Source organism: Gossypium hirsutum, chromosome D06 (genome assembly GCF_007990345.1).
Source record: "Gossypium hirsutum isolate 1008001.06 chromosome D06, Gossypium_hirsutum_v2.1, whole genome shotgun sequence".
Lineage (NCBI taxonomy): Eukaryota > Viridiplantae > Streptophyta > Magnoliopsida > Malvales > Malvaceae > Gossypium > Gossypium hirsutum.
In genome coordinates, this window is record NC_053442.1 from 49,808,327 (window position 1) to 49,833,538 (window position 25,212).

The window sequence follows — 25,212 nt, forward strand, 5'->3', positions numbered from 1 at the left end:
GAAACCTAAAGAAAAAATTGAACTCAAATCAACAATTGAAAATATCATTATGTACGAATCAAACAAGTAAAAATGCTTTTATGAACATAATCAGAATCTTGTATGCTAAGCAAAACATAATTGTAAAAATAATTCATACAATTAGGAAAACTTAGAAGCAATAAACCTTCGTGTTCATGAGTGATTATCCTTTTTAACAATGTGTAACGCCCTATCCTGACCCGATTTATTGGATCCAAGTATAAGACATCACAATACTTACTTAGCTAAATTTTACAATCAACGAAATTCATACTGAATGTACCTCTTATTTATTTGAACTCCTTTCTAAGATAATAGGTTTGAATAATACATTTATCATTTATCACAAAACTTTCAAGGTAAAATAAAACCTTACAATAAATTGATTAAATAGACAGACATATTTGTAGCGGGTATTACTATTTATCATTTGAAAAACATGTCTCCATAATGTCCCTATGTATACATAATACTGCCCTCGATTTATCACCATGGCACATTCCTAGCTTGATCACTCTTAGCATACTGGTTCAACTCACAGACCTGCAAACCAAAACACGTTTATAAGTTTCCAAGTAAACTAGTGAGTCTCACTCATGTTTACTTTTTTACAAAGACATAGATTCTTTAAACTCAAGGGTTTTAGTTCCCTCTCAGACATTGGCGGATACATCTCTGATTCTTGGTTGGTTGATAATCATATGTCAATCTTTGCACTTAACTATCTTATAATCCTTTCTCCTAACTAGCGGATCTCAAAATTTACACCATATTTCGAATCCCTTTACATGATTTCTTTAATGTTTGTAGTTAGCTATGCTTCTCAGAATGATACCCAATGAATATTATTCTTGGCAGATTCCCTTACAGGACTCATCGATTGCCAGAACATCAGTTAAAATGTATCTTCAAATTAGTCCAAACAGTCATACTTTCTTAGAAGAACACAACATTTCAATAAATGTAATAGAATTCCAAATAAAATTATTGCAGCACCTAAGAAATTCTAGGTTTGGCGGACACTTGCACCACCAACATTCTGAATGTCCCAAGTTATCTGTCATGGCATATAACTAAGATGGATTCATTAGTTGGTTACTCTGTCAAGAATTTTATGAAAATGCCTCACAAGCATACCTAAATCTCACTCTAGGAAGACTAGAATCTCACCACTTGATCATTACAGAATTCACTCTACGGATTTCCCAAGATAACACGCCACAAAGCTTTCAAGTGAATTCGCCACAGAGGCTTTCCATGAAATTCACCATAAAGGTTTTTCATGAAATTCATGTTTACTATCTTGGCGGACCATCTCCATGGATGCTATGGGGCTTCTCCAACATGGTCTTATACCTTCACGCCCTTTTGGCGTATTATCATATGATGTCATTGTAAATGAAAAAATATATAGGATTTTTCGTATATAATTTATCACCTTTTTACTTAAAATTATCGTTAAAACCAAGTAATTGTTTAATAAATTAATGAAATATGTGAAAATATGAAATTAGAACATAGAAATTATTAAAATGTGATTTTATGTTTTATTATATAGTTTTTATGCATAAAATGGCTTAATTTATATAAATTTAAGCATATTATTTTTTAAGCTATGAAGTGGGCCATGCATATTAAATTAAATAATAAAATATTATATTATATTTTAATAATTCATTTTAAATATTTCATTAATAAAATTGGGTTTAATTAATTATGTAAATTGATTAATTAATGTGGTTAAATTAATTCATTTGGTCCTCTAAACTATTCGCTATTTTTGACAGGTCTGAGAGTTTTCTTCTAATTGCAAAACCGTCCAAAGTGGGGACCAAGTCAACCCAATTTTCGGCTGCACATGGCTGATTATAAACCAATTTTTGGTTTAATTACATAAGGCCCTTGAAGAGTTAAAGAAATCAGAGATTTACCTGAAGATTTGTTGAAGACCGAGTCTTAGTCCTGAGTTGTTGTGGCACTCAAATTGACCAAAAATTAAGGAAAAATCAGCCACATTTCCTCAATTCACGTCCGACCACTCTTGGAGGAGGTTTCAAAGGATGAACACTCCTAATTTTAGCAAACTAGCTCCCTTGCCTCACCTATAAATAAGAGCTTAATTCTCACTTTTTCAATCATCCCTCATCCCTCATCCCTCTCATCTCTCATCCTCTCTCTCAACTCTCTTAGCTCTCAGCCTTATCATCATCCTTGCATAAGGATTTTAGCAAATTAGCCTCTTAAAGAACCCTTGGTCGGCCACCTTGGAGAACCATCAACAAAGGAGCAACACAAAGAAGCGAAGGAGCCTCGTTAGTCAGAGTCTTGGGTGACAGCCACTCTGAATTGGGTTTAATCTTTCTTTTCTTTAATTTAATTTAAAGATATTTGCTATGAGTTCTATGTTCTTGTTTACAACAATGATAGCTTAAATTTTATTTAAGCTAGGATGATTATTTTGATTAAATAATATTTATGTGATTCATGCTTATAATGTTTGTGCCTCAATCGATCATGTTTTCAATTAAAATCAAGTTTGTATTTCATTCATACGTGATTGAAATGCACCTGGATTAGCTAAGCGATCCTAACCAAGCGACGGCTAATAGACGCATAATTTAAATTTGCATGCTCAATTTAGATCCTAACCCGATTAAATTGTAGGTTGCATAACAACACTAACTAGGCTTTGTTATATGCATAGTTTTTAGATTTGTGTGATTAAATTGCATAACAACACGAATGCTAAGAAACCCTTAGTAAATAAGGATAAGTAAAATGCGTATTTACTAAGTAAAGGATTCCGAAAGGACCTAATTTGGTTTCCAAAACTCATGAAAGATCGAGTTGCCATCGAATGTTTTTTGGAATATTATTAAGCATGATGATAATAAATTAAGTTTAATTAAAGTAATTGTACTAGTTTATTTATGTTATAATTGTTGCAAATTGTGTTTAATTTTACTAAAATCTATTTCATTCATATAGTCTGCATATTAGGATAATTTACGTTAGGGACCATTGCATCTAGTTTATACCACTTCTCAACTATATTTTGTTTTTATTTTTTCAAATTTTTAATATAATTTTACAAATTAAGTGACTTAGTACAAATACAATCCTTGTGGAGACGATAACTCGATACTTACTTATTACTTGATAACGACTGTGTACACTTGCACAAACCTTAGCGTTACAAGTTTTTGGCGCCGTTGCCGGGGATTGTCAACTATTGCCATAGTCATTTTTTTCGTTAAATTATTAATTTTCAATTTGATTTATTTCTAACATTAGTAACTTAGTATTTTTAATTTTTGTGATTTTCTATCCAGGTGTTTATGAGCATAGATTGAATTATCAATTTACTCCTTATAGACCCTGAAATTGAGCGAACTTTCAGGCAAAGAAGACGTGAACGAATAGCTCAAAGACAAGTCGAGATGGACCTTGGAAATCAGAATCAAAACCAAGGTAACGAAGTCGATAATGTATGAAATCGTATCCTCATTGTCGATGATAGGGATCGATGCATCAGACAATATGCTGTGCCACTTTTCAGTGAGTTAAACCCAGGAATTAGAAAGCCAGATATTGAGGCAACCTAGTTTGAATTGAAACCATTGATGTTTCAAATGCTACAAACGGTAGGCCAATTTAGTGGTATGCCCACGGAAGATCCACATCTCCACCTTCGATTGTTTCTAGAGGTGAGTGATTCATTCAAGATAGCTGGTTTGACTGAAGACGCACTGAGGTTGAAGTTATTCCCGTACTCGTTACGAGATCGAGCACGAGCATGGCTCAATTCATTGCCACCAAGTTCTATATCTACATGGCAAGAATTAGCAGAGAGATTTTTGGTTAAGTATTTCCCACCTAGCAAAAATGCTAAGTTGAGGAACGAGATCACAACTTTCCAACAATTGGATGATGAGTCTTTGTATGAGGCTTGGGAGCGATTCAAGGAGTTACTTCGTAAGTGTCCTCATCATGGGATTCCTCATTGTATCTAGTTGGAGACATTATATAATGGTCTCAATGCACATACAAGATTGATGGTAGATGCTTCCACGAATGGTGCAATTTTGTCTAAATCTTATAATGAGGCTTATGAGATCATCGAGAGGATCGCAAGTAATAACTATCAATGGCCAACAAATCGAACAGCTTCAAGAAGATGAGTAGTCGGAGTTCATAAAGTTGACTCTCTCACTTCGTTATCGGCTCAGGTATCGTCTATTTCCTCTATGTTAAAATAGTTAACCGCTAATAGTACTAATAATTTTGCAGCTCAGCCACCAAGTCTGTTTGAATTAGTTTCCTATGTGTACTGTGGGGAATGTCATTCTTTTAAGAATTGTCCATCAAATCCCGAGTTAGTGTACTATGTGGGGAAACAATATCAAAATAAGAGTGGAAAAGGACCCCAGTCTAACTTCTACAATCCTTCATTGCGTAATCATCCTAACTTTTCTTGGAACAACCAAGGAAATAGACCGAGCAACAACTTATTACAATAGAGACCCAACCAATCTCAAGGGTTTAATTAGCAATCTCTAAAACCACCTCAAGCTGAGGCATCAAACAGTTTGGAGAACTTGTTGAAAGCATACATGGCAAAGAATGACGCTTTGATCCAGAGCCAAGCAGCAACACTAAAAAATTTGGAAAACCAAATGGGTCAGTTAGCTACGGAGTTACGTAATAGACCACAAGGAACCTCACCGAGCGATACTAAGAATTCAAGAAATTTGGGTAAAGAACATATCAAGGCAATGCCATTACGAAGTGGTAAAATTCTAAAACCCCGATTGATTGATGTCAAAGTTAAGTCCGTTGAGAAGAGTCAACCAGATGTTGAAGTTCCTACACCAAAGGAATCAGAATCAACAAAGTCTGACAAGGTAAACCCTGACTTAGTGAATTCAGATATTTTAACATCTTCTTTAGATGCAGATTTACTTACTCAGAATAGTTGTCTGGTTCAACCGAAAGTTCCATCACCTCCATATCCGTAAAGATTGCAGCAACACAAGCAGAAATAGGAGGTGCAATTCAAGTAGTTTTTGGATGTTCTGAAGCGGTTACACATCAATATTTCATTGGTGGAGGCTTTAGAAAAATGCCAAATTATGTGAAGTTTATGAATGATATACTATCCAAGAAAAAAATGACTGAGTGAGTATGAGACTGTTGCTTTGACAAAGGAGTGCAGTGCGTTCCTGCAGAACAAACTGCCACCGAAATTGAAAGACCTAGGAAGCTTTACTATACCCTGTAACATTGGTGAATCTTACTGTGGTAAAGCTTTGTGTGACTTAGGAGCGAGTATTAACTTAATGCCTAAGTCTATTTTCAAGATGTTAGGGATAGGTGAAGTAAGACCTACAACTTTGATGCTTCAACTAGCAGATCGATCTTTAGCATATCCCGAAGGAAAGATCGAGGATGTTTTGGTAAGAGTTGATAAATTTATTTTTCCTGCTGATTTCATTATTTTAGATTTTGAAGTAGATAAGGAAGTACCAATTATCCATGGGAGACCTTTCCTAGCCATGGGAAGAACGTTAATTGATGTGCAGAAAGGTGAACTCACTATGCGAGTTCGAGATGATCAGGTAACCTTTAACATTCTTAAAACAATGAAATTTCTCGATCCAACAGAAGAGTGTTCAGTTATGGAAGAGATAGAAACCTTGGTTTCTTCAGAAAGTAATTTTGAAGAAGATCCATTGGAGAAAGCTTTAGATCTTAACCCTTTGGAGGATGAAGAAGGTGAAGAAAACATGGATTTGATGAAAGCCAATCCGAGAAATTATATTAAATGCACACGGTTTGAACTATTAGAGTTGGAAGTCAGAGAATTTGTGCAACCCAAGTTGTCAAACGAAGAACCACCTAAACTCAAACTAAAGTTACTTCCTTCCCATTTGAAGTACGTGTATTTAGGTGATTGTTCTACTTTGCCTGTGATTATTTCAGTGGAACTGACAAAAGATCAAGAGGAGCGATTATTGCTGTTCTAAAGAAATTTAAGAAAGCAATTGGTTGGAGCATAGTTGATATTCGAGGTATAAGCCATTCATTTTACATGCATAAAATCATTTTAGAAGAAGGTGAAAGAGACCGAATTGATGGGAAAAGGAGGCTCAATCCTATTATGAAAGAAGTTGTGAGAAAGGAAGTGATTAAATGGTTAGATGCAGGAATCATCTATCCTATTTCAGATAGTTCGTGGGTAAGTCCAGTGCAGTGTGTGCCGAAGAAAGGTGGAATCATGATTGTTGAAAATGAGCATAACGAGTTAATTCCAATGAGAACTGTTACCAGTTGGAGAATTGGTATTGATTACAGAAAGTTGAAGAAAGCCACTCGGAAGGACCATTTTCCGTTGCCTTTTATGGATCAGATGTTAGATCGATTGGCAGGTAATGAATTCTATTGTTTTTTAGATGGCTATTCGGGATATAACCAAATAGTTGTAGCCCCGGAGGACCAACATAAAAAAACATTTACTTGTCCATATGGTACGTTTTCTTTTAGGCAAATGCCTTTTAGTTTATGCAATGCACCTACAACTTTTTAGCGATGCATGATGGCAATATTTACTGATATAGTCGAAAATTTCGTCGAGGTTTTCATGGATGATTTTTCTGTTTTTGGTAACACTTATGATATCTGTTTGAGTAATTTGGCTAAGGTACTGAAGAGATGCGAAAAGACGTATCTTATCCTTAATTGGGAAAAATGTCATTTTATGGTCAATGAAGGAATTGTCTTAGGTCACAAGATCTCAAAGAAAGGAATTGAAGTTGACAAAGCAAAGGTGGACGTAATTGAAAGATTACCAGCCCCAATTAATGTGAAAGGAGTCAGAAGTTTCTTAGGCCATGCCGGTTTTTATCGAAAGTTTATCAAGGATTTCTTGAAAATTTCTAAGCCACTGTATTTGTTGTTAGAGAAAGATACAGTGCTGAATTTCAACAAAGCATGTTTGGAAGTTTTTGAAGATCTAAAGAATTGGTTAATTACAGCCTCAATAATCGTTACACCTGATTAGAACTCACCTTTTAAATTGATGTGCGATACAAGTGATTATGTTGTTAGAGCTGTGATGGGTCAAAGAAGAAATAAAGTATTCCACCCCATTTACTATGCAAATAGAACCTTGACGGGAGCCCAACTCAATTATACGGTAACTAAAAAGGAACTATTTGCTATAGTTTTTACTTTTGAAAAATTTCGTTCATATCTTATGGTACCAAAGTTACAGTATTTACTGATCATGCAGCCATTAAATACTTGCTCACGAAGAAAGATGCAAAACTAAGGCTAATTTATTGGATACTTTTACTCTAAGAATTTCACCTTGAAATCCAAGACAGAAAAGGTGTCGAGAATCAAGTAGCTGATCATCTGTCGAGGTTGGAGCAAGATGAGGTAACCTAGTTTAGTGTACCTATCAATGAGAATTTCCTAGATGAGCACTTATTTGAGGTAAGTCGAATTCATGAAATACCCTGGTTTGCTGATTTTTCCAATTATCTTGCATGTGGATTAATTCCTCGAGAAATGACATACCAACAAAGGAAGAAATTCCTTCATGATAGTCGGTATTATTTTTGGGAGGATCCGTTTTTGTTTAAACAGTGTGCAGATAATATAATCTGAAAGTGTGTAGTTGAAAGTGAGATTGCTGAGATCTTATATCATTCTCATTCATCTCCAAGTGGGGGACACTTTGGTAGTTTACGTACTGCAACCAAGATTTTGCAAATAGGTTTCTTTTGGCCTACACTATTTAAAGATGCTTACGCTTATGTAAAGAACTATGATAAGTGAAAATATATCAATGAGGAATGATATATGTAAAAATATGAAATTAGGACATAGAAATTATTAAAATTTGATTTTATGTTTTATTATATAGTTTTCATGCATAAAATGGCTTATTTTATATTAATTTAAGCATATTATATTTTTAAGCTATGAAGTGGGCCATGCCTGATTAAATTAAATAATAAAATATAATGTTATATTTTAATAATTCATTTTAAATATTTCATTAATAAAATTGGGTTTAATTAATAAAGTAAATTGATTTATTAAAGTGGTTAAATTAATTCATTTGGTCCTCTAAACTATCTGCTATTTTTGACAGGTCTGTGAGTTTTCTTCTAATTGCAAAACCATCCAAAGTGGGGACCAAGTCAACCCAATTTTTAGCTGCACATGGCTGATTATAAACCAATTTTTGGTTTAATTACATAAGGCCCTTGAAGAGTTAAAGAAATCAGAGATTTACCTGAAGATTTGTTGAAGACCGAGTCTTAGTCCTGAGTTGTTGTAGCACTCAAATTGACCAAAAATCAAGGAAAAATCAGCCACATTTCCTCAATTCATGGCCGACCACTCATGGAGGAGGTTTCAAAGGATGGACACTCCTAATTTTAGCAAACTAGCTTCCTTGCCTCACCTATAAATAAGAGCTCATTTCTCACTTTTTCAATCATCCCTCATCCCTCATCCCTCATCCCTCTCATCTCTCATCCTCTCTCTCAACTCTCTTAGCTCTCACGCTTATCATCATCCTTGCATAAGGATTTTATCAAATTAGCCTCTTAAAGAACCCTTGGTCGGCCACCTTGGAGAACCATCAGCAAAGGAGCAATGCAAAGAAGCGAAGGAGCCTTGTCAGTCAGAGTCTTGGGTGACAGCCACTCTGAATTGGGTTTAATCTTTCTTTTCTTTTCTTTAATTTAAAGATATTTGCTATGAGTTCTATGTTCTTGTTTACAACAATGATAGCTTAAATTTTATTTAAGCTAGGATGATTATTTTGATTAAATAATATTTATGTAATTCATGCTTATAATGTTTGTGCCTCAATCGATCATGTTTTCAATTAAAATCAAGTCTATATTTCATTCATACATGATTGAAATGCACCTGGATTAGCTAAGCGATCCTAACCAGACGACGGCTAATGGATGCATAATTGAAATGTTCCTGCTCAATTTAAATCCTAACCCGATTGAATTGTAGGTTGCATAACAACCTTAACCAGGCTCTGTTATCTACATAGTTTTTAGATTTGTGTGATTAAATTGTTTCAAACCCAACACGTCCTTGTTACCTCACACAAATGCTAAGAAACCCTTAGTAAATAAGGATCAGTAAAATGCGTATTTACTAAGTAAAGGATTCCGAAAGGGCCTAATTTGGTTCCCAAAACTCATGAAAGATCGAGTTGCCATCGAATGTTTTTTCGAATATTATTAAGCATGATGATAATAAATTAAGTTTAATTAAAGTAATTGTCCTTGTTTATTTATGTTATAATTGTTGCAAATTGTGTTTAATTTTACTAAAATCATTTCATTCATATAGTCTGCATATAAGGATAATTTACATTAGGGATCATTGCATCTAGTTTATACCACTTCTCAACTATATTTTGTTTTTATTTTTTTCAAATTGTTAATATAATTTTACAAATTAAGTGACTTAGCACAAATACAATCTCTGTGGAGACGATAACTCGATACTTACTTATTACTTGATAACGACTGTGTACACTTGCACAAACCCCAGCGTTACAGTCATGTCCGTAGACTTTCCATAGATTTATGTCTTGATTTGGTAGTTAGCAATATATCTTCCATACTGGAGGTAACAAAAACGGATCTTTTTCTCACCTTTTTATATAACCCAGAATTGTCTGGTACTACAATCATATAATAGGAAAGTATTAGGAAATGACTACACACACGCTAACAACCACATCTTATCATACAATGCCATATCATGATGCTTAATGTTCACCTCATTTACATATTTATAGATTCCTCTCAGAAACACACATATACACATAATTTCATGACATGCAGGAATCAGGTTTAGAGACTCACTAGAGACTCACATTTATCTAGGCCCTAAGCTTCTACTTTGATAGTCTTTCCTGATCAGGAAACAGCAATTGCCTAAATGATCATAAGATTTCCATTACAATCTTCATTATTGACATATTATTAACATTTCAATTACATGCGACCCCCATATAGGGCCTTCCTGTACACTCTTCCCTTTTATAATCGTAATGTGCAAACCTGTAAGACTTACAAGAATGCAGAACCATCCACTAATTAAACTAGATTTTTGTTCGATCTTAATAAAGAAGAAGAAAGTGTTGATGTTATAAAGAAGAACCTGAACATTAAGCAGAAAGAAAACTGTAATAGCCCGCCCGACGAAGACTATATCGAGTCACTTTTTGGCGTTCAAGCCGTTTTTGCTAAGGGTAGAAAATGAGTAAGTTAGTGAAATATTTGTTTTTGCTGGGTGACGTATTCTGTGGGTTCTTCATTTGGTGGACTCCAAGATTTGGAAAACTTTAAGATTTGGTGGACTCTTTTGTTAAACAATTTGCCAACCCTAGATGTTTTGGGTGAACTCCTTAATTCATAGCTCGATAGATTCGTTTTCGTGTTTTAACCTGAATACGATGGCTTAATAAGTAATGTTGGAGTTTAGTTGAGACTTAGTTAGAATTGAACTAGGGTACTGTAAATGATTAGAATTTAAAATATGAAGTGAGTTTATTCAATGGAATCAAGGGCAATAGTGAGATTTTTTCTTATCCTTCCACTAAACCTTGTCTCCATTGCTTGGGAATATAAGGTTATCAATTGCCTGCATGTATTACTTTTAAATATTTTTCCCTGATTTATCCTCTAAGTTTCTAAAAAACCTTAAAGTAGAAAGCTTCAAACTAAGAATGTTTTCTGTAATTAGTCGACACCATTTTTTGTACCAACTTATCGAAAATTTTAGGAAAACCCTTAGGTTTTTATCAAAAGAATTTATGTATTTGCAATTGTGCATGCATGGGTTTTTAGAACAAGTTTTAAGGAGGGAAACTTTCTAATCTTGGGTTGCATACTACCGATTCATGCTTGCATGTTAAATTTCAGTAGTTTAATAAATCTAATACTTATATTTTTTTCTCATCTAGCTCAAGAAGCTAGCGAAGGCCTGAGCAATAAAGGTGAAGGACTTGCAGAGTAGATTCTTATTTTGGAGTTTCTGGTGAGTCCCTTCTTACTTATTTTGTATTATTAACTTCTCAAATAATATAATTTGTGTAAGGTAAGTATTCCTACTCCAAATAAGTTAAGATGTGGTGTTTAGATATACGTGTGACCAACCAGCGTTGTTCTACATGAGTAAGGTTAGTTTTGATGTAAATACCCTCCTTGTTGTACAAGCCCAGTACCGATTACATATGATATGTAATATATATAATATATGAGAAGGAGATCTATTTGTGATGCCTCCGGTAGGGCAGCTACATTGCAAATCGGACTGGCAGATCACGAGATCATGTATTTAGCTTAACATAAATGATATGAGGAGTTAGGGTGGTATATAATATGAATACGGTGGACTGAAATGATTCTGGGATTCTGGATCTGTGGCTGGCAAAAAGATGGGTCATTTGCAATTGTACACAGTTTTGGAAAGTGATGGTTAATTTTACAGGTAATGACCACCCATGTGTTGTGTCTATGTTAGCGAAATGGGTCTGTCTAAGTATTGTGAACGCCATTTGGCATATTGTGTTAGTATCTCATAGTTTCACCAAAAATTTTGATGCTCTTTATGAGTGTTAATTCTTGTTTACCAGTGGTATCCTTGTATATTATTTGTGTTTTCCTTTTGTGTGAAACTCACTAAGTTTGTTTGAACTTACTTGGTTATCTTTTCCTTCTCAGGTGACTTGTTATTGTAAAATTATTTTCATTATTTATTTCATCTTCCCTTGGGTACGATCTTCGGAATACTTCCACACATTTTGTTGTACAAACTATATTACAATTTGACTCGTGCACTTAAGGACACCCCCTTCTTACTTCTTATATTTTTTTCTGTTATATTTAAACTATAAACGATAGTGCATTTATAGGAGATCAAGTTGTTGCCACTATTGCCAGGGAGGTTTCAACAACAAATTCTAGAAATAAAATTTTTACAATTAATAAAATAAGTAGGAACGTTAAGACCTACAGATATGATTTTTATTTTTATTTTTTTTATTTTATTTTCTTTTTAGGTTGTTCATGAATCGAAGCTTTAGCACTCTAATCGAACCACATCTAAATCTCGTGTGAGTACGCCTTACTAACCTTAAACGTGATGAGAGGAAACTTAGAACGACTAACGATTAATGCAAATAATTTTGAAATAAAGACGACTATTATCAAAATTTTCCAAAACACACTAAAATTTAAAGGAAACATGGTGGAAGAGCCGAATCATCACTTAAAGCAGTTCTTACAATTTTGGTGACACTTTGAAGTATAAAACTGATAAGTATGACATAGAAGAAAGTGTTGAGAGGCGAATGAAATCTAGCCTCAAACAGTATGAATGGTAAAATGAAACCCATAGAACTATCACTGGGATGGCATCATTTGGGAAGTTGAAAGTCATAAGAAAAGTTTAGGTTTTGGAGACCCCAGGCTCCCAAATACCAATTCATTTCTTTTCTAGTGGTTTGCAGTTGCACATATTAGTTTCCATGCGTGGTGGAGTTTTGCGAGCGACAACTCGGATGATCTGGTCATGACCCCTTCCTCTGATGGTAGTTCTTCTCATGTTAGGAATAAAAAGTTAAAAGTAGAAAAAAGAAAGGAATTAACTTTGAGAAAAATTAGAAACGGAATATGAATAGTGCTAAAAGTTTAGTGAAGTTAGATTAGGGTTTTTATCGATTTTATAAAAGTAACCAATGAAGTAAAAGGGTACCTGTTTTATAAAAGCAAACTTGCGTAGGAAGTTTATTTCAAGGAAACTGTTCATATTCTCCAATGTGATTTTGACATCTGTAAAAGAGGGGTATGTTGTAACGTTCAAATTTTCGCAGAAGTTATTGAGTTGTGGAAGTGCCCAACCCACGATACGTGTCTGACATGATAACCATTTATTAGGTATACGATTGAAATATTTCAAGTTAGAAATTTCGAAGACAAAATTATGTTAAGGAGAGGAGAGTTGTAACACCCAGTTTTGGCAGGTTTTGAGTTAGGCGGGTAACCCAAAAGTAGTTTGAGTGGTGAAGTCCTATTCGCCCAATAGATGCTTCTGACGTATAGGTTGGGCACATAGTTGATGCTAGAGTATTATGCAATGATTGTTTTCTGAATGTGCTAGGTTGTAAAGAAGAAGAGATTGGTAAGAATGATGAGGATTTTTAGGTAAATTAGGTTATTGCCAATGGTATTGTACACCCAGTTTATTGGGATATTGAGTTAGTTACATACTAATGAGGTAGTTACGATAGAACTAAGGGTTGGACCAAAAGTATAAAATATTAAATTTCCATATACAGTTGTAAACCATTTTTATTAAGGTAGTTTTGAAAGTTTAAGACACATGTCAAGTTGCAATAAGGGCTTAAGTTATTTATATAGATACTCAAGTTAGAAAAAGAGGGAGTTTTTCTTCTTCCTTTCTCAAGAAGTATTGTTACCTAAATCTTAAAGAACTTACAATATTTCTCTCTTTTTCAAGCTAGAGTTGTAGATCTAGATCTTCATCAGTAATTACTCCATGATGAGATAAGACTTATGACTCTACCTGTTATATTGTAAAAGATTAAGCCTGTTGGATTTGGTAAATTAGTAAGATGAAGATATAAGGCCTTGATTGGGGATTTCAAGCGTTAGAAATGATGGAAAAAGGGGTATATGAATAAATCTTGATGGGTTTTCATGCTCAGTAGTAGTAGTTGCTACTTTGCGTGGTGGAAGTTTGGATCTAGAGTTTTGAGTTGCTGTAGGTGAGAATCAAGTGAGTCCTTATACTGACTCTTGCATGTATATGAGATATCTCTGTAGAGACTGAAACTAGTAAAGTATAAGTATGATGGTCATGCAATTAAACGAACAAATGCTAAGGATAGAATACATGTTATGGTATGGAATCTGAGAAGTAGGTTTGGTCATATATGTGTGTCTTAGATGTATGCTCTGGGAATGCTCTGTTAAGAGTAAGTTGTGGAGTTAAATATGAATGTGAATTATATCAGTGCATAAAAGGTTTATCTAGAGAGTTTATGTTTGTTCATCGCGGTGGAGTCTAAAGGGGTCCGTTAGGACTAAAAACATGATGTCTAATATGAAAATTAAAGGAAAAGTCCATGGCCATGGCACCTTCTGAAAGGAAGTAAAGGACGGTGATTACCCAATTAAGTTCTCTGAGTGTCCCAAGAAGATGATAGGCAAACTTCACATAATGCAAGTTTAGGAAAATCCATATCGTAAACACGTTAGGAAAGGATGCCTATGTGGCTCAAGATGAAAGGAACGTCTTTATGGTGAATCATGAAAAGGTAGTCTTTGTGGCAAACCCTGCAATAATAACCTATATGGCACAATATGAAAGGAACGCCTTTGTGGCGAATTATGAAAGGGTAGTCCCTATGGCAAACCCTGCAATGATCACCTTTGTGGCGAAAAATGAAAGGAATGCATTTGTGGCAAACTCCATAAGGAACGCCTTCGTGGTGCACTCTTAAGAACTGCCTTTATGGCAAATAATGAATCAATAGTTTGTGTGGAAAATTCTGACGTGATAGCCTTTATGGTGAAATCTGAAAGCAGGGTGATTGTGGTGTATCCTAGGAAGGCTCACAATGGCATGACCTAAAGGAATGATCCTCGACGGATTCTCTATTAAACTACTTAGACGCGTTCAGCATGGCTTGTAAGTGTGATTAAAAAGATCATAAGGTAGAGTGTCTCTATGGGATACGATAAGGTGTTATACAAGATCATGACTCGGTTGAGAATAATGAAGTGATGGGTAAACATAAAAGAAGCGTATTCTGAGTAAGGATTTTTCTAACTGTATATCAAAAGGAATGTACCTGTTATGTATAGGTAATCAAACATGGATTGTGGAATGACTACTTAGATTTATGTATACAAAGGTGATGGTGATTTGGTCATATGGATCTTTGTAAAGGAAACGGGTAAAGACTTATGAAAGATCAACTTGAAAGAGGTAAGAGGTGTATTGAAGATGTTGATGCGTAAGAGATGAGCTCTGTGGAAGATATAGTATCTGACTTGTAAATGAGAATAGAAATTGATGGAGTGGAACGACGAAAATGTGCAAGTTTACACAATTGCAACAAGTAATAAAGTGACAAGTAAATGTAGAGTTATCGTACCCACAGGGACTCTGCAAAGAATTATTTATGAATGCAATTTAAAAACACTTTGGTGAAGAAAAATATTTTGATTTGAGGAGGTGATTAAAAACTAGGATTTTAAATAAGTAAAATAAAAAATAAAATAAAAGTTCCAATGGACAATTTCAAAAGATGATTTTAATCAAGATGACATAATTGTGCTAAATTATTAACATTTCTTAAATTAGAATTATTAAACTCATGTTTATGTTGTTATGAATAAATTCGTGGCAACTCGATAATTTGCTAACTTATGAACATACTTACCTACCAAAATCCATTTATCTCTTGACTATATCTCTACGCCAATTCAACCGATTAAACAAAATTTAATAAGCAAATGTGGTAATCCACATACATACTTATGAAATTAAAATAATCTCTTGTACATATCTCTATGCCAATTCAAACAATTAATTCAATCTCATAAGCAGATAAAAGATTATGTGAGGTAAAAATGTATTTCTACCTTGAAATAATTTAATCACAATAATCTTGCAAGTTATGCAAGGCTAATGTATCGTTAGATACCGTTGCTAATTTAACCCTCAGCTACCTTAGATGATTAAACATGCACTGATAAAGAATCAAGTTAATTAATTACAATTTCAATCTGTTTAAATAATTAATTCATTAGTTACATTACAATTGTAATGCAAGAATAACTTAGTCATGGTTTTACTTAATCAATCATCTTACCGAGGCATGTAACAACACAAACACAATTTTAATAACTCAAGTAGACGAACTGCAATAAACCTAACACGAATTAAATTTAAGCCATATTAATTAAATTAAACTTATCAACATCACAAATATTCATAGAAATTTTCATAACAACAACAATAAAATTAAAAGGATAAGGAATAAAAATCAAATCCAGTGTTTCTCCGAGGTTTGACTAGTTTGCTCCGCTCCTTCTTCTCCACTTGTTCTTGTTGAACCGAGGCTTCCACAAACACTTGAATGCTCCTCCAATTGGTGGTTGGATGACTCTTTTTCAAGAGGTGAAATCGATAAGGGAATAAGAGAAGAAAATGAAGAATAATGAAAAGGGAATGAAGAGAGAAAAGTGAAGGAGAAGTGAAGAAATGAATGGGTTTGAGATGTGTTTGAAGTGATAAGCCAAGGAGCGTATTTATTGGTTGATATGGCTGCTAAAATTAGAAAAAATTAGCAGCCATAGAGTCCCCCCATGGCCAGCTACATATGTGGCAAGTTTGAAGGATTCAAACTTGCTATTTTAAGGTAGGGGCAAATCTAGAAATGCATAAATAATAGAGAGGTTTGAATGCAATTTGAAGGATTATTCAAGGGCTATTTGTCAAGCCAAATAATCAGCTAATCAAGCTGATTGGTTCAGCATGTGGGACGGTTTTTGGCTTCCCAGTGCTCGGTTGGATTGGTTTTCTCGGTTCAGCTCAATTAGGTCACTTTTCATAATTAATTAATAATAAATTATTTAACCAAATTAAAATTGAGTAAATTTAAAATTAATTATATTATGAATTAATACACATAATTTGGACCGTCTTAGGCTGAAAAATTAATTCTCCTTGATGCTTCAAAATTGTTTCTCAGTTTTGTGCATCTAGCAGTGTCTGCCGAACCGTTTTTTGCCCTTTGTGCATATCTGTCAAAAATAATGAAAATTAATAAAAATTTGATATAAAATTAATTAAAATTCAACATGTTAATAATTTAAGTAAAAAATAATTATTTTATAATAATTATATATTTTTCGACAAGAATTTTACTAAAACTGCATGAATTTGAGTTAAAAAGGGTAAGAAAAAGTGTGTCTATTTTCGTGGTTCCACACCCCCAACTTAATTCATTGCTCGTCTCGAGTAATGCACAAATTTGAAAAGAATATCTTAGAAACACCTTTGAAAAATTCCTTCAGAACAACTTTCTTCCCAAAATTATGAATTTGGGACAATTTAAAGATAATTAAGAGAAATGTGATGGCTAAATATTGCAAAGGTTCAAATAAAATTAGGCCATACAGTCTCAAAGTTGGGTTTCAAGGGATATAAATTCATCAAGGTTGGCTTGAAAGGCACAAATGGTCCAAAAAAAGTTGTCTAAATTATTTTCAACATTTCATACTTCCTAGGATTTCGCCTCAAGAAACTACAAGTCAATTCTAGAGACTTAAACTTGCATGCATCCTAACTTTCCTACGGAACTAAAAATTTTATGGTATGATTTGCATGCTTTATTAAAAATACATTTATGCCATATTTCAGTTAACATAACAATTATAGAAATAATCTAACTTTATTTATACTGAAGTTTAGCATACTTAACAAAATTTCAAATTTCTGAACAAAATATATCCTAATCATAATTAAAAGAAAAATTTATTCTAAGTGGAAATAATTTCAATTTTTCGGTTCCCCTACTTAAGATGAACAATGTCCTCATTGTTAAAAGTGAATAGATACTATACACCACGTAGGATTCTAGAAAAGAGAAGGTGAGTCAATTTAACTGCTTAAGTACCAAACTCTTTCTAGATCCAATCCTAGACATGTATATATTTATTGCCACACTTTGTACTTTGCAACTTGTTCATTTTTATTAATGATTTCCACCTCTTGTATTATTATGCAAAAAATAAAAATTCCTAATAAAACATAATCCTATTAAATAACCTAAGAACGGAAATAAAATAAAGTCAAGATCCCCCATTTTATTTATTTGCAGATCCCTCCGAATTCGACTTATCTTTTGCTCCATCGTCTTTGTTTTTGCATGAATCGCTTTGTTCCCTCTTCGATAGTGGACTCCATGGTTCAAATATGAAATCTAGAAACTCAGGCACAAAAATAAATGGGTCATTGTATATTTTTGTAAGAGCGCTTCTCATTGAGTCATCCCGTATTTTTGAATATCTCCAGTAAGCTTGTTGATGCCACTACATATGTTGCATGATGTCCATCAACTTTGACAGCTCATCTCGAATATCTGGGCGAGGTGATTGAGTCCTGAACACTGAAGTTGCAACGTCAGGCTCGGTTACTAGTTCCATTGGTTTTGCCTTATCAGGGATTTCAACTGACTACATTGGTTCGATCTTCTTCTTCGAGATCCTCGCTCTCTTCAACTCGTTGCTGTAGAACAGATTCTCCAGCTATTCGGTAAAATAGAGTTTTGCACTAGGTGATTTGGTATTTGGTGGGTTTTGGATGCTAGGATTGATGGAGGGATGAGTGAAAAAAATGATAAAGGTGGGTGAAATTTATAGTGAAAGGAGTAGGAGTTTAATTAGAATTCTTAGAACAAATTAATAATTAAGATATTCCAAGTTCTAATTCTACATAGAGTTAACAACAATTAATAATTAATATAATGCATATTAAATTATTATTTGCTATCAATTTATTAAAAATAAATACTTATTAAATAAAATATGATCAAATTTAAACTAATCTTAATTCTATGCAAAGTTGATAATAATTAATATTTATTATAATATATATAATTATATATTAATAATTCTCATATTATTTATTAAATTAAATTAACAACATTTATTCTAGATGCCTTTTAAAAATATTTACAAAAAGAGACATCTAATTTTTAATATTTACAAAAAGAGCAACCAAAATTTAAAAATAATTCAATTAAGTACCTAAACTTGAGGAAAATTTGTAATTGAGTTGCAAATAAGAGTTGGATCAAAATTGACCCTTTTATTTGGAACACTTAAAAATTTATTTTGCCATTTAGGGAATAATTTCTCGGAAGATTATGTTAAAATCAATTCCCAGGAAAGATTGGAGGGGTCACAAGCGGTCCCGCTTAAGTTTCAATCTCCTAGAAAAAATTTATTTAAACATACTAATCCCAAAAATATACCCTAAATCATTTATTTAAAAAAATAAAAAAATATCTGATAAAATGAACGAGATTTGATCCAGTTCAATTTTATCTCTCCAGTAATGTTTTAAATGCTGAGCATTGACTCGAAAATTACCTCTCTTACTTTGAAGTTTGACAACTCCGTATGGATAAAGTTGGTGAATTGTAAATGGACTGGACCAACATGATTTTAACTTACCTGGAAAGAACCTTAATCTTGAACTCGAATGTGCTTGTCATGCCACCTCTTAAGTCTTTCCTTGAGCAATTTGGCAATCTCGTATGAAAACATTAGGAGTTCTTCTAACTCGTTGAGTTGGAGCATCTGTTTCTCTTTAGCAAGCTTATGATCCAAGTTGAGTTGCTGGCGAGCCCAATAAGCTTTGTGCTCTAAATCCAAGGGTAGATGACAGGCTTTCCCAAAGACCAACCTATAGGGTGACATCCCTAAAGGTGTCTTGTATGCTGTCCTCTAAGCCTATGAAGCAACGTCCAATCTTTTGGACCAATCTCGTCGGTTTGGGCAAACTACCTTTTCGAGTATGCCTTTGATCTCTTTGTTTGTCAGTTCAGCTTGCTCATTCGTCTGCATATGGTAAGCTGTGGCAACCTTGTGCTTCACTTCATGTTTGTCGAGTAACCATTTCAACCATTTGTTCACAAAATAGGACCCTTCATCACTGATGATAGCTCTCGGGATTCCAAACCTTGTTAACACATGCCTCTACAAAAACTTCATCACAATCTTAGCATCATTTGTCAGATATGCCTCTACCTTAACCCACTTAGACATGTAGTCTACTGCTACCAATATGTACTTGTGACCAAAAGATGGAGGGAAAGGACCGAGAAAGTCAATACCCCAAACATCGAATAATTCTACCTCAATGATGTTTGTTCAGGGCATCTCATTTCTGTTTGTGACATTTCCAACCCTTTGACATCGATCACAACTCTTTACGTAAGCATATGCGTCTTTGGATAGTGTTGGCCAAAAGAATCCAGATTGTAGTACTTCAGCCTTAGTATGTGTACCTCCGAAGTGTCACCCACTCGGAGCTAAATGGCAAAGATATAGAATCTTATGTACTTCATCTTCCACCACGCATCTCCTGATCATTTGATCTGCACACTTTTTAAACAAGTATGGTTCTTCCTAGAAATAGCACTTCACATCGTAAATAAAATTTTTCTTTTGATGATGCATCGTATCAATGGCATCAAACCACAAGCTAAATGTTAGCAATATTAGCAAACCAAGGGGTATTATGGACATGATTTACCTTCAGTCTGTGTTCATCTCGAAATGCCTCTTGAGTGGGTATAAGTGAAGAATTCCCTTCTTACGGCTCCAATCTGGACAAGTGGTCTACTACTTGGTTTTCTACTCCCTTTCAATCTTAAATTTCTAGATCGAACTCTTGAAGTAGAAGTACCCATCAGATCAGTCTCAGCTTAGCGCCTTTCTTGGCAAGTAAATAATTAATTGCCGAATGGTTCGTATAGACAGTCACTTTGGTACCTACAAGATAAGATAAAAAATTTTCAAAAGTAAACACAATAGCAAGTAACTCATTCTCTATTACTGTATAATTCAGTTGAGCTCCTGTCAGAGTTCGACTTGCGTAGTAGATGGGGTGAAAAAATTTGTTCCTTCACTGGCCCATGACAACTCCTATCGCGAAGTCACTTGCATCACACATCAATTCAAATGGCAAATCTGAGTCTAGTGTGACAATTATGGGTGCCGAAACTAATCGGCTCTTCAAATCTTTGAAAGCTCTTAAGCACTCCTTATCAAATTTGAACGTCGTGTCCTTCTCTAATAATTTGCATAAGGGTTTAGTAATTTTGGAGAAGTCCTTGATAAATCTTCGATAGAAATCGGCGTGGCCCAAAAAGCTCCTAACACTCTTTACAGATGTTGGAGGTGGGAGTTTCTTAATAACGTCCATCTTTGCTTTATCTACCTATATTCCATGTCTCGTTATCTGATACCCTAGAACTATACCTTATCGTACCATGAAATGACACTTTTCCCAGTTGAGTACGAGGTTTGTTTCTTTGCATCGCCTTAGCACATTGGGTAGATTAGCTAGGCAATCATTATATGCATCTCTGAATACAAAAAAATCATCCATAAAGACATCTAAGTGTTTCTCAACCATGTCAGTAAAAATAGACATCATACATCTTTGAAATGTAATAGGTGCATTACATAAACCATGCGTCTAAATGCAAATGTACCGTACGGGCAAGTGAATGTTTTCTTGTGTTGATTTTTCGCTGCTACTGTAATCTGATTATACCCTGAGTATCCATCGAGAAAATAGTAATAGTCTCGCCTCGCAAGTCTATCCAGCATCTGGTCCAAAAACGACAAAGGAAAGTAATCTTTCCTAGTCGCCTTGTTCAGCTTCGGATAATCGATGCAAATTCTTCATCCTGTAATCGTTCTAGTCGGTATCAACATATTATTCTCATTTTCAATGACTGTAATACCTCCTTTCTTTGGCACGCACTGGACTGGACTTACCCACGAACTGTCTGAGATGGGGTACATTATACCTGCATCTAATCACTTGATAATTTCTTTCTTTACCACGTCCTTCATGATGGGGTTCAGTGATCGCTGTCCATCAATCATCCCTTTTTCGCCATCTTCCAAGATGATCTTATGCATGGATACAGACGAACTAATGCCACGAATATCGACTATGGTCCATTTGATAGCCTTCTTGAATTGTTTCAATACTAGGATGAGTTTCTGTTCTTTCCCAACGGTTAATTCCGCTGAAACAATCACAGACAAAGTAGAAACGTTACCTAAATAAACATATTTTAAATGTGAGGAAAGTACCTTCAGTTCTAATTTAGGTGGCTCTTCGATCGACGCTTTTGGTTGGAAATAATCCCTATTTTCTGACTCCAAAGATTCAAAATGGGATTGTGAATTAAATCCCCTTTGATTAGCTTCTAGCAACGTTAAGTATTCATCCTCCTCTTCATCATTTGGAGGGCCTGATGTCAAAAATTGTTCCAGTGGGTCCTCAACATAGTTAAGTTTCATTTTTATGATTAATTCCTTTAAATCGGACACTGCAGAATAATCATCAATTGTGTTAGGAAATCGTATAGACTTAAAAACATTAAATGTTACCCGGTCGTCCTGAACACGCATAGTAAGCTCACCCTTCTGCACATCAATAAGGGTCTTTCCAGTTGCTAGAAAAGGCCTTCCTAGGATGATTGGCACTTCTTTGTTTTCTTCAAATTTTAGAATAACAAAGTCAGTAGGAAAAATAAATTTGTCTACACATACCAATACGTCCTCGATTTTTCCATCTAGATGTGCTAAGGATCGATCTACTAATTGAAGTGTAACCGTAGTATGTCTAACTTCACCTATCCTTAACTTCCTAAATATTAACATGGGCATCAAATTGATACTTGCATCCAAATCACATAGTGCCTTACCATAATATGTTACTCAATTGTTGCAAGGCATGGTAAAACATCAAGGATCCTTCAACTTTGGGGGTAGTTTGTCTTGAAGATATGCACTGCATTCCTTTGTTAGCGCTACCGTCTCAAATTCTCTAAGTTTTCATTTTTTTGACAGGATATCCTTCATGAATTTGACGTATCTCAGAATTTGTTCAAGTTCTTCAACCAACGGGATGTTTATATGATGTTGCTTGAGTACGTTTAGGAACTTCTTGAATTGAACTTTTTGCTTCTACTTTTGAAGTCTTTGCAGGTAGGGTGGTAGAGGCTTCTTTACTAGAACTGGATTTGTCTTCTGTGGCAATTTTGCATCTAACGTAGTTGTTAGTTTATCAGAATTAGCTAGTTTAAAAGTTGTCTTATTGGATTTTGTAGATTTCGGTTCTGGTGAAACTGAAATTTCAACACTCGGTTGAACTTCTGAGTCTTGAGCATCGGGTGGCTCCTTTCCAACTTCGACGGTGCTGGGTTCTAATGTCCCTCCACTCCTCAATATTAATACTTTACAATGCTCCTTCCTAGGATTCCTCAGATTCTTTGTATCACTAGGTAAAGCACCTTGCGGTCGGTTTCTGAGTTTAGTTGCAATCTGGCCCATTTGGTTTTCCAAGTTTTTCAATGTAGCTACTTGGCTTGGGATTAAGGCATCATTCTTGGGTATGTATGCCTTCAACAAGTTTTCTAAGCCATTGGATGGTTTAGCTTGAGGTTGTTTCTGAACTTGTTAGGTAAAAATAGGTGGCTGGGTCGGTTTAGGTTGGGCGCATGTGTTACTGGGTCCAGCCTCTTGGTTACTCCAAGAGAAATTAGGGTGGTTTCGCCACGATGGGTTGTAGGAATTGGATTGTAGTCCTTGTCTTCCTCAGTTTTTGTTCTAGTTATCCATGTAATACATAGAATCTGGGTTTGATAGACATTCTTCGAACATATGTCATTCTCCACACTAGACACAGGCTAAATTTTTAAATTGATTCGGTGGATGTGCTACAAAACTATTAAACCCATTAGTGGTAAAATTTTTAAGCATTGAAGAAATCGAGGATAAATTATATGCGAGTGAAGTGAGAGTATCTACTTTATGTATTCCAGCGACTCGTCTTCCTGACGCTGCTCAATTGGTTGGCCATTGATAATTGTTGCTGGCAATCCTCTCGATGATTTCATAAGCCTCATTGTAAAACTTAGAAAGGAGAGCACCATTAGCATAAGCATCCACTACCATCCTCGTATGAGCGTTTAGACCATTATAAAATGTCTCAAGTTGGATGCAATGAGGGATTCCGTGCTGAGGGCACTTCTATAATAATTCTTTGTACCTTTCCCATGCCTCATACAAGGACTTCTCATCCATTTTTTGGAAAGTAGTGATCTCGTTCCTCAACTTATCATTCTTGCTAGGCTGAAAATACTTCATGAGGAATCTTTCTGCTAACTCTTGCCATGTGGAAATTGAATTTGGTGGCAACGAGTTCAACTAGGCTCGAGCTCTGTTCCTTAGCGAATATGGGAACAGCTTCAATTGTAGTGCATCTTCGGGTACTCCAGCTAACTTTATGTATCGCTCTCCTCTATAAATAGTCTTAAGTACAGGTGAGGATCTTCGGTAGGCATTCCACTAAATTGGCTTACTGTCTGAAGCATCTGGAACATGACTGGCTTCAGCTCAAACTGTTGTGCCTCGATTTCTGGTCTACTAATACCCAAATTAAGATCATGAAACACTGGCACGGCATACTGTCTTAGAGCTCCATCCCTATCATCAACAATAAGGATAGGATTTTGAGTAGGGTTTGCTCCTTTTCTTTAATTCTGATTTTCGAAGTTCATCTCTTCGGTCCTTCTCTGGCTTGCTTGTCTTCTTCGCTGTCTAAAAGTTCTTTCAATCTCAAGGTCTACGAGGAGTAAATCGATTATTCGATCAATACTCATAAACACCTAAAATAAACATATAAAAACTAATTAAGTTAAAATTGAACAGACAAATAAACCAAAATGCGAGATTCACAAATTTAAAAATAATGACTTTTTAAAACAATCCCTGGCAACGACACCAAAAACTTGGAACGACAGAAATGTACAAGTTTACACAATCGCAACAAGTAATAAAGTGACAAGTAAATGTCGAGTTATCATACCCACTTTGCAAAGAATTATTTATGAATGCAATTTAAAAACACTTTGGTGAAGAAAAATATTTTGATTTGAGGAGATGATTAAAAACTAGGATTTTAAATAAGTAAAATAAAAAATAAAATAAAAGTTCCAATGCATGATTTCAAAAGATGATTTTCATCAAGATGACATAATTGTGCTAAACTATTTACATTTCTTAACTTAAAAATTATTAAACTTATGTTTATGTTGTTACGAATAAATTCATCGCAACTCGGTAATTTGCTAACTTATGAACATACTTACCTACCAAAATCCATTTATCTCTTGACTATATCTCTACGTCAATTAAACCGATTAAACAAATTTTAATAAGCAAATGTGTTAATGCACATACATATACTTATGAAATTAAAATAATCTCTTGTACATATCTCTATGCCAAT

The 25,212-nt window shown here is 34.5% G+C and overlaps 2 non-coding genes across 2 annotated transcripts; one reads left to right on the plus strand and one right to left on the minus strand.

Annotated features, from left to right (window-relative positions):
• Positions 1-3,911: 3,911 nt before the first annotated feature.
• On the minus strand, positions 3,912-4,018 carry LOC121219005 (small nucleolar RNA R71). The gene has a single exon (XR_005915485.1). It is a non-coding gene; the product is annotated as a small nucleolar RNA R71 (small nucleolar RNA).
• A 19,913-nt stretch (positions 4,019-23,931) lies between these two features.
• Positions 23,932-24,038, plus strand: LOC121218882 (small nucleolar RNA R71). Its single transcript, XR_005915364.1, has one exon. It is a non-coding gene; the product is annotated as a small nucleolar RNA R71 (small nucleolar RNA).
• Positions 24,039-25,212: the final 1,174 nt, after the last annotated feature.